This window comes from Uloborus diversus, chromosome 1 (assembly GCF_026930045.1).
Source record: "Uloborus diversus isolate 005 chromosome 1, Udiv.v.3.1, whole genome shotgun sequence".
Taxonomy (NCBI): Eukaryota; Metazoa; Arthropoda; class Arachnida; order Araneae; family Uloboridae; genus Uloborus; species Uloborus diversus.
The window spans coordinates 8,046,138-8,057,923 of NC_072731.1; positions in this window are offsets into that span (position 1 = coordinate 8,046,138).

An 11,786-nucleotide genomic window follows, 5' to 3' on the forward strand; every position below is an offset into this window, starting at 1 on the left:
AATTTATTTACACGAGGAATCAATTCAAAAAATATGATAGCATCAGTAATAAAATTTCTTTGTGATAGCGTAATTTGTTTCAAGAAGTCATTAAAGTAAGTTAAAACTAACTTTTTATTTACTTATTTTTTCTTTGTTGAAGTACATGTACTGCAGTTAGGCTTTGGGAGGTATTCGTTTGCATGTAATCTGTCCATTACTTCCGTAACTTGTGCCATAAATCTGGCCCACATGAAATTCCAAGTGAAGATTCGTCTTATTCGTGGAAATTATTATCAGTACTCTTTTTATAAAAGGATTTCTTATAGTGGAAGGAGGTTGTGGTTTCAAATGAAAAAAGCGAATCTGTTACGTGAGTTACATTTCCAATTTTTGGATTGGTTAAGCCTTGTTTAGTTTTCGAAACAGAAAATTCAAGTAAAACAGTTGGTGAATTACCTGTGCTCTCTTCTTCCGAAATGGAATCCTAGAATCACGATAGTAAAAGTAAACCGTAAAAAAGCAACTGTTTTAAAGCCTATATATATTTTAAATATCTATTAAAACTAATTTATTGTAGTAACGTTTTTCCGACTGAACAACAGGTAATGCATTTTTGAGAAGCTTTATCGTTAAGCTAATTTTCAACGGCTTCAGGATAAGTTAAGTGTTAGTTTCATGCCACTAATCAAACTTTTAGTTGAACAATATATTTTAATACCAGAAACCCAAAAATATTTTAGTTTTTTGTGTGCTTCCTTTTGCTTTGTAAAACATTAAATTAAAGAAAAACTAATTTTCAATTGATATTTGCAAGTGAAAATAATTCAAAGATTGATTTGAAGCATAACACCTATCTTGCAACGCTTAAAGTTAAAGGTTGGTTACTTTGGTCTTGACAGAGCATGAGTAAAAAGTTGTACTTTTGCACAGATATGCGAAAAGAACGGGTAGACACGTGTTTCTCAGTTGGAAGGAGCCGCTTTTATTAAATATAAACAGTTGTGAGTTACGCACTCATTGTTTATACCCCGGTGCTTACAGTTTTCCGTAGATTAATGGGTTCCTTCTTCTTTTTGCACATCTGACCTCTAAAACCTTGACACTGGTAACATCATGAAAAAAAATTTCGTAAAGATTCTTTATTTAAGTTTTTTTTTTTTTTTTTGCAGTGGGTAATTCGCAATTCTAGAGCTTGAATACGCCACCTTGCGGTGATTTAAGAAATAAGGGGAGGAAATAAAACATTTCAATTTTGCGTGGACAAAACAGATGTCTCATTGGACAGATCATATCCTAAGTAAGCGAATTAGTTTTGGTTTTACCTCTTTCAACCGCCATTAGCCAGAGACAGCACAGCGCCTCCTACATTTTATTTAAACAGCGAATCTCTATTCGCAGAAGAAGTTTCACATTCAAAAGAAACGATAAAAACCAACCGGTAAGAATAATTCAAGTAAAATTTCGAAATAAAATAGCGACGCTTATGTTTTTAGTACACGTCACTGCAAAAATTAATTTTTTATGGTTGAAATTCTGGCAATTGTTGCTCTCGGTTTTTGGTATACTTATTCATGTGAGGAAAGCTGGACTTTTCCAAATGAACTCCACGAGTGATATGCTTGCATAATTTTATTATTATTATCTGTTATCTTCTGTGTGTGTTCGCGAACGTGTGAATGAGAATGTGTGAATGTGTAAAGTTATATTCTTATTTATTGAAGTTCATCTCTTTTGCGTAGTAGTGTATGGTTTTAAATATATTTATTTATTTTTGGGTTCAATGCTTCATTTGATCGTGTGGATGAAAATAATGTGCAACAAAAAGTAAATTCCAATAAAAGTTAATATTCTGAGGAGCTATGATTCTGAACGGCAGAGAGATATTCTCTATTCGAGGAGACTTACTTTTGATTTGAGAAAATTGAAATTGTTTTTTTCTGGTGACAGAAAGGACTTGTGTGACTATTTTATAAAATTATCTAGAGAGCAATAAAAAATTGAGTTAAGATAACTGTTTTTGCAATTCAAAAACTATCTTTTAGCCCAAAACTGTCTTTAAAATTAAATAAAAAAAGAACTGTAAATATAGAAGATATTGAATTTGTTTTTATCTGGCGAAGAGTGGGAAGAAGGAATTGAAATAATAGTTTTACACGTAGCAAAAATGAAACTTAAAAATATGGAAACAGCATTAATTTTTGCTTATGATTGAAAAATATATATTTTTGTACATTGGCAATAATAAATGTACAGATCAACAGCTATTCAAGAAAATTGTTTTATTTTAAATATTCGTTTTGGGTTAAAAGATTAATGAACAGCAAGAAAAGATAACTTTTTCAGTGCTTAGATGCCGTATTTATTTATTTTTTAAAGCTATTTTTATTTCACTGGGAAACAGTTGGTAACAAAAAAATAATTCGTAACTATCAAATACGTTATTTATTCTTCTAATATTTTTTTTTCTAAATTACTAATTGACCTAGTTTTAAAAATACAACCTATATTCCATTTTAGGTACACAAAGTATCAAAAATGCTATTTTTCTACCACTTTATTTTAGTTGAACATTTATGTAAGAACAAAGTAGTGCTGAAAAATCATCTTATGGTAGTTTTTTTCTGAATTATATGGTGTATATTAATGTGATGGGACTTTAGTAAGAAGGGGTTTTTTCTATACATTATACTTGTCAATTCACTGCCATATCTGTTTTGTTTTGTTTACTTATTTTTCATAGCATGATTTAGTTATTGAAATGCTAGCTGGCATCTATCTATTTAAAACTGTTCAAAGCAGAGGAAATTGTTTTTAAAACTTATTTCAAAAACATCGGTAACTGGTGATAGTTTTATTTGCATTTCCATTGAAGTTAATTGAAACAATTATTTTATTTTAAAATATTTATTTATAAGTGAAAATAGGATATTTTTTGTGAATTAATTATTTCTCGTAATGTTTTGACATTAATTTTACGTATTTTATTTTTGTATGTGAATGAGATTTTTATAATTTATATTTTTATTAAAAAAAAAAAAAAAAAAACTGTGATAATATTACATTGATTATTTACCTGCTGCTAAATTAATTTACTCTGATTTTATAAATGCTGTGCAAAACATCATACGCATTACTCCAAGGTTTGTCTTTTTTTGTTTTAAATCTTTTTTTATTTTAATTACCATTGTTACAAGACTCGAGAAATTGTTGAATATTAAAAGAAAAAGTCTAAAACTTGAATCTTTAAATCAGGATACGTTTTGAAAACTGGTGGTTGCAAAGTTTTCAAAAGTGAAAACACAATTAGAAGCAAAATTGTAAAAGAATTTGACGTACAACGCTAAATAAAATTTTCCGATAAAATCAAAATTGGGAAGTTCAAGTAGAAATATTTTTGTCTTGTATGTTACTGCTTTGAAATAATTTTATGGATGCCTTTCAGAAAAATACTTCTCATATAATAATCATCACCAAAGCATGACTTCGCGAATTAACTACGGTTTAAACTTATTGGTGATTGATATTTATACCTTATTTTTCGGAAGTCGTTTAATCAACTCCAAAATGTGCTAAAGTTCTTTGAGAATTATATCGGCAATTTTTCTGAATTTAATTCCAAACTGAGAGCAAAACCAAAAAACTCACGAATTCTGAGAAAAAATTGAGCCGATTATTTTTTTTTCAATAAATATTCAACACATTCTCTTGGACTGAAATAGTTAAGAAATTCGATTCTTGCGTTAACAGTATTTTTCCCAGAAAGATAAAATGCAAAGTAATTAAAAAATTACTTTGTGAAAATTAATTCACAGAAGCAAAAATCAATTTAGGGAATTTTGAAGTAAAAATGTTTGCTTCAAATTTTCACCGCTGATATTTTTTAGTAAGTAGTTCACGGTTAACAGTTTTAATTTCAGTATAGGAACAATACCCCTTATAGGAGAAGCTATCTTCAAATTGTTCTTTGACATAGTTTTTTGGTAGGTTGTGCAGCGTAACATTCCAAAATACTTTTTCCAACTATTTTTTGTACATTTTACCGAGTCGTAAAAAAATTTTCTCATTTTAGGTATAACTAGCTTGTTTCAAAGCAATCACTTTCACACATTCTTCTTTATTGTATTTAATTATCTTTCGTCTGCGTTCTTCATTTCATGTTCTTCATTTTTAATGTGTCTTCACTCTCTCATTTTCATTCTCGAGGTTGTCTTCCTCTGCAATAAAATTCTCTCATTTTCTCTTTCCTGTGTTTCAATCCGTTATTTATGGAGAGAAGATCTAGAAGGAAATGTACATAGGTAGGAAGAAATTCGGAAAGTTAAGCTGCAGTTCTGTTTTCTTAATTTGGAGAAGTACAAGAAATTGGGCTGGTTATTCCAAAATAGGCACGTGCTTACAGACAACTTAAACATGCAACTAATCCCACAGCTTCAATTCTTAGAAAATTATTTCGTCAATTTTTCTGGATTTATTCCAAAATGAGTGCAAAACCAAAAAGCTCACAAATTTCGAGCAAAGTTGAAAATGAAAATATTGTGTAGTTCCAATACGAGAAGAGGTTTTGCGTAAAAAAAAATTAGCAAATATTGCGCAGTTACAGAATGTGCGCAAATCTAAAAGGACCACGACGTTCTAGGAAAACTAAATCTTCAAATATTGAGTGATACTAAAACGAGTACAAATTTCTAAAAATATAAATCACTAGTAGGGTAGCGGCAGCAGTAGCAGACATGCTTAAGACATCGCTCTCAGATTAGCTCAATTTTCTGAGCCTTTTAATGTATTTAGACTTTTAAAACTATTTTTTTCCTCATACGACTGCAACTCATCTAACGTTTGGCTGCTTCTAGATCGTCTGAATTATTTAATTCTATTTTTATTTGCTCAATTTCGAAAAAAGGTCCGACCTCCCGTAACAGTCACCGACAATTATGATGATACCCAGTAACAGATAGGATGAGGAAAGGATGAGTAAAGGACATTATTCCCCTTTTCTCTACAAAATGTGGAAAAGTTCTTTATTTTCAAATCTAAAACCTCATTAAATTCAAATGAACATGAAACACCGGCAGACCTCGTGGCTCATAAAATTCACTCTAACACTAGATCAGCGGTTCCCAACCCATGGACCGCGGCCCACAAGTGGGCTGGTTGTTACTGGGCCGTGGACATCGATCTAGAATTTGAAACAAGATAAATCTTGGGGTCAAAACCGTTTTTTGTGAAAATTCAATGATTAGATTTACCGTTGCTCAGAAGCTCTCCCTGTCTGATAGCCACTGAAGAACTTTAAGATTAAGATTTTCATTTTTCTTAGGAACTTTCCCCTGTAATTGAAGATGAAATCTAATGAATCAGAAACATCTTTACAGAAAATTGCCAAATAAGCTAGTATTAGCTTCAAGTCGAAAATGCTGCCCCTTTTTGAACTGGCATGACTAACCAGTGAATTGGGACACTTAAGGGGCTTTTCGGCAACCCACCTATTTAAATGAGACTTTTGCTTGCAGGTTTTTTTTTTTTTCATAATATAGAAATTCATTGAACGTTGCGAGTTATTTGAGACTAAAATTATCTAATTTCAATTCAGATATCAACTCCCTCGAAGAGGAAAAACTGCACCAAAAATCCCATGGAGCTTTAACTTTGACAACTTGTTTTTGAGTTTTCTTACAGCTATGCCAGCTAAGTGAATGCAATAAAGTTATTTTCTTTCTAAAAAATTATTTTTAAAATTACTCTTATATCAGTGGTGCAGCATGAGACAAAAAGTCATTAACATATCTCCCGAACTCTTGTTTTCATTACACTTGCAAACCTAAAGCAGTATATAATTTTAAGGGCATTTATGAACCGATGTCCCCCCCCCCTTCAGAAAGTAAATTTTGACTGTGCAAGTAATATATAGTAGTTAGTGGGCCTCAACGGTGTTTTATACAAAACTGGTGGACCGCACAACTAAAAAGGTTGGGAACCGCTGCACTAGATGGTTGCACCGGAGCCTTGGGTCACAGCAACATCAGTTTTACTCGCCAAAAATTATTCTCATTTAAATCCAAATTTATAACTGTCTGTTACTGGTGCCGTTATCCTATGGCATAGTTCCAAAATGAACATGGATGCAAAATGCCCAAAAGTATCAAAAAAAAAAAAAAAAACTTGATCTGAAAAGCGCGCTTGATTTTAAAGGATCACAATATTCTGAAAAATTAAATACACAAATACTATAGTGCAGCTCTGGTTAGTTGAGCTGTGACCTTGACTATGTTTACCTGTTTTAGGGGAGTTAAGTGAAAAATAGAAGTGTTATTGGCTCGGATTTTATTTGGAATATTTTTGAAAAACTACTAAGAAAGTTTTTCAACTCAACTTAGCGCCAATTACCCCTCCCTATTTACCAAAACAGAGGTAAATATTGTCAAAGTCGGAGCTCAACTTCTCATAGCAACACAATACGTAGTTCCTAAAAGAGAGAGAAAGTACAAATAAAAATCTAAGAATCCTAGAAAATCTAAATCTGCAATGCTTGCGTAGTTCCAAAGCGAACACAAATTTCCAGAAAAATGAAGCTTGCGATTTTCTGCCGAGTTCAAATAAAAAGTAACAAAGGTATCGACAAACGAAAATTATCATGAATGCATGTAAATATATTTTTGAAAGAATGCTCTAATTTTTCCACGCCGAATAAAGTAAACGGCTTTGTGACTTCTATTTACGTTTGTTAGAATTTGCAGCATGATCTATATATATAAAAATGAATGTTTGTCTGTATGTCATCCATGAACTCAAAAACTACCCGGCAGATTTGGCTGAAACTTTCACCGTTTGTTATTTTTGGTACTGGGAATGTTTATAGACCAGTTCGAAAAAAATTCGATCGATAGTTCCTTTTTTATTCCAATTTAAGTCACAATCCATTGGATAAATACGAATAAAATTATCGGCTGCAGAAATTAATTCGCGTGAAAGATCTCATTGATAAGAAGTTAGCTCTTGCCATTTTTCTTGAGTTTGAACAAATAAATTCTTTCTTTATTGTTTTATGGCTTTTCATGCAACGGGGGGGGGGGATTTAAAACTTTTTCTATTTGATATTTTTAGCGATTGATTGATCTTGCAAACTGCGTGAGTACAAAATTTGAGTATAGTCACGGCTTCACTTGATACCTGGACCGATTATTATGAAAATTGCTATATATATGTATTTTTCCACGGAGAAGGTGCATAACATGCTCATTGAAGCCACTCGCCACCAGGTGGCACTGCAGAGTAGCAACTTCTGCCCCGTTCAACCGATTGTCATGAAAATCAGTATAATGATGTATTTTTTTGCTGGCGTAGCAACGCGCGTCGGGTACAGCTAGTTTTTTTTATAGAAAAGCATTCTAATCTATTTAGGAAGCATTAAAACAGTGTTTTAGAGTATTTGTCCTAGCTGAAAACACTTCGCTCTTTATTAATGCTCTACAAATACTCGACCACATTTTTGAATAATCAACTATGCGAAATGAGCAATAATTTCAAACCAAATTCCGGACTAAACTAATGATTAAATCTAGGATCGTCAACGCAGTGTCATTAGATGTTTCCAAGGAACAGAACTGCAGACCAGGGATTATTTCGCTAATTTCTGGAGAACCAAAGTTGTAAATATTTGAATTTTGTGATAAGATTTTGTTTGGGATACTTGTAGGGGCATCCTTTTCGATGCGTACATTCATATGAAAGGACGTTTGGGTCTTAAAAAGAAAGGCTTGTTCTTGTTGTTCTTTTAGTTTTCTATTGGTTAACTAATCTTTTTAACATTTGAGCATGGAAATTACTAAAATATGATTAAAATAGTGACTTAATTTATTTTTAATTTTTCCCTCTTTTGTAAACCTTGTGTTATTTACATTTTAAACACCATGTAGATGAAAAACTATTATGCCTGTATAAAGCCGGATTATGTAATACAGTGTAGTGAAATTTGTATAAATTGAATTACGGTAATACTTTAAGCTAAAAACTTTTTAAGGGGTCTAACGACCCTTAACGTTCAAAATTTGCGACTTTCTGGAAAAAATATATGTTATGCCTAATAATTTAATTCTGAACATTTGATACCTTATTTATTACCACACGCAAAAAACTTTTCAAGTTATTGAAAAAATGCGTATACTTTCCCCACATAGAGATTTATGTAAACAGCAGTTGTTTAAGCCACTTTTTCTCAGGTTGCGTTTTCTCAAGTTTCTCGTTTTGCGTGCGTGATATATATCTCAGAAAGTTTTTTATAGATTTGCGTAGAACCTTAAATGCGTGCTTGGCTAATTTGTTTTTATGATCTGAACCTAAATTTAGTTATTTTTTTAAATTATAAATTTTTGTTTTGAAATTTTATAAGTTAATATCAAAATCTTCCAAAACTTTGGGTGAAAATATTTTTTTTTAAATATTAACTTTCATTTTTAGTTACAATTTACGTTCAGATCATAAAAGAAGTCAGACAAACATGCATGAAAAGTTTTATGGAAATACATAAGAAACTTTTTGAGATATCACGCTTGCAAAACGAGAAACCGGCACCTGAGAAAAAGAGGCTTAAACAGCTGCTGTAAACATAATTCTCTATGGGGAATGTTTACGCATTTTTACGATAACTTGAAAAGTTTTTTGCGTATGTGAATAAATAAGGTATCAAATTGTTCAGAACTAAATTATGCATATCATATATATTTTTTTCCAGAAAGTCGAAAATTTTGAAGGTTAAGGGTCCTTAGACTCCTTAACCATGACACCCTCAATTTTCAGAAGTGATCATTAATAATTATTGTCACGTTCAGGGCTAGTAAAGGACTAAATAAGTTTTAAATTAAAAAAAAAAAATCCAATTCTTTAAAAGTCAATTGCTTATCACTTTGCATGTCCTAAAAACTACTACTAGTAACTCAATCATAATTATTACTTTGAAAGTGAGCAATCATCGCTGCTACGATGAGGAAGGTAAAGCAATCAATCAGCTCGATTCTCGTGTTCCTCGGATCTGTTTTCGACTCGGTCACGTGGTGAAATTGTTGTCAGATTCGTGAATCGGATGCCTTGTGGCTGGTCGAAAATGACAGTGAAAAAGATCGGTACGAGAATCCGTCCGAATGATGTTACGCTCTCAAAGAAAGCCGGTGAAAATCCAAATAAAATCAAACTTTCCGCATATGAAAAGCACCGCAATGAAGGGTGAAGTTTTAATACTTTCATAGCTGTCTAGAAGCGCCAAAATGGTACGAAATTTTCAAACTGCTTTGCTCTAAAATTTTATAACATTTAGGCAAATTTCTTTAATAACTTTTTCGTTTAGTCAAAGTTTCGATATGAACTTAAAATATTCTAATTTTATTTATCTAAAAGTACATGAACTATTTCATCGTATGTTACGTTTGAGCTAAAATATGGATTGCATTAATTTGAAAAGGTGGGCGGGGTTATAAACCAACTATGTTACCGCAATGCTTCTTAACAAAAAAACACGGCCCACGTTATCATATTATTTGTTTGAGGTGGTATGTTGGTTCTTGAAGGCTCTCGTATATTTCTGAAGAGCTTTGATTTTGAGACGTTGTACATAGCTGGATCTTGCGCTGGTAAGGCACTAAAGAAAGTAAAATTATCAGAAAAAATGTTTACAAATTGTGAATAGAGAAAATTATTTACTATATAGATATATATTTATTTATTTAATGTTTCATTTTTAAAATTCATCAGTTTCATGTGTATATGAACATTGTAGAAGCGTTTTCTGAGCATTTAGACCTTTTTGTGAAAGTGCAGATTTTGATTTAAGTAATAAAATTCTTTCATTTTACGCCTGATACACTTGAGGCATTAATGAACATTTTAGCAGATTACGGGGTTTGCAAAAATCAATGAACAAGTTTTACAAGCGTGTTAATCTATCCGAAAATCCATCGAATCTTATCCAAAGTTGTTTTTTTTGCTGATTTTTTATAGTGCTTCTGTTCTATATTCTAAAAATAAAAAACTTCTCGTTAGTGAAAAACTATTTTATCTTATCAAAAATATTGTAACAAATCTTTATTATTTAATTTATTTGTTTAATCAATTCAAACACTTAAGAGTTAGTACAATCATCTTAAAAATGGTTATTTGTCTTTTTGTTTGAAATTCTACTGAACTCGTTCAGTATTTTAAATGATCTATTGAAAATTCGATTGAGTTTAATAATCTGTTAAAGGTGCTCGAAAAGATTGTATTTTATCTTACATTCAAATTCAATACTGTTATGTTAATAAATTGTTCAAATTTAACGGAATTTGTCAAGATATTCAACCCGCTTACAACTTATAATATATCATTTATTCAAAATTCTATTGAATTTAATATTGATCTGTTTCTAATCAATTCAAAATTCAACGGTATTTATTAACTGTTAGATAAGCTCACAATTTTAAACTTATATTTTGTTAAAAATTCTTTTGAATCTAAGTGATCCATTATTCAGCTGTTCAAATTGAGCGGTTTCTATTAGTTATTCACTCTGTTCTAAACTTATAATTTGCCTTTTATTCAAATTTTATTCATTATTTGTCTTATAAATATTGATGTATTCCTGATCTGCTCTAAATTCGGTTCAATTTATTAACCAAAAAACGCATTATTTGTATTTCGCCAAAAATTCTGCTGAATAAGTAAATCTATTCAATCAAACTAAAACATATCTCTTGTTTTTGCGTGAAAAAACGAAACCGTTTCAATCCGAAAGATTTTTCCTACATTTGAATTAAAAGAAATTAAAAAAAAAAAATACAGCTGTTGAAGTATTGGTTAACTTTGCTCAAAATCAATGGAACACGGAATTTAGTTTTAGAAGTAAGAAATACATGATTTCAAATTTATTCTGAAATAAGATTTTTGTATTCAAATCTTTTTTAATTCGATATTTGATTGCGTATTTTTCACAAACCCATTTACCTCTTTGAGTTCATTTTAGACATACCAAGATCTGCACTTTCTCAAAAATTTTAAACGCTTGACAAAAGACTGGATTTTGATTCATCGATCAATTTTTAAATTCAAAAGCTAATTTTCAAGTCCAATTTATCCTGGTATGATTACTGCTGTTCTTGATGTATAAAAATGTCTTATGTTAAAATAATCTCTGAAGGCTGTGGTTTAAGATAATGTGACTGAATTATGTGTTATCAGTGTATTTAAAATACATTTCAAGCAACTTTTTATGTATGTCAAATGAGGTTGGAACACTGGATGTTTCTGATTCTTTCCCTGTATTCTTTAGAGCATAAAAAGTTAAAGCCAATAAAGTTCGAACAAATCCTTGCTTATATATTTTGTGCTTATTTTTTTGAGCAATCATGATTGCTTATTGTTCTCACTTGACTGTTTTCGACGTTCCTTTGATTTTTCCCACCGCCACCCTCCGCACCATCACCGTCGACCGGCTCCTCACGATGCTACTCCTGTAGCGAAAGCCGTCTCCAGGTTGCGTCCATATCCTACACACACGCACATACATACACAACTACACACACACGCACAAACACATACACATACACACACATACACCTACACACACATACACCTACACACACATACAAAAACATACACACACATACACCCCCCTCACACACAGACACATATGCCTACACACAGACACATATGCCTACACACACATACACATACCCCCCCCCCACACAGACATAAACACACATGCGTACACACATACACATAACCCGTACACACAAACACATTCCCCCCACACAAATACACACGCCTACATACACACACTC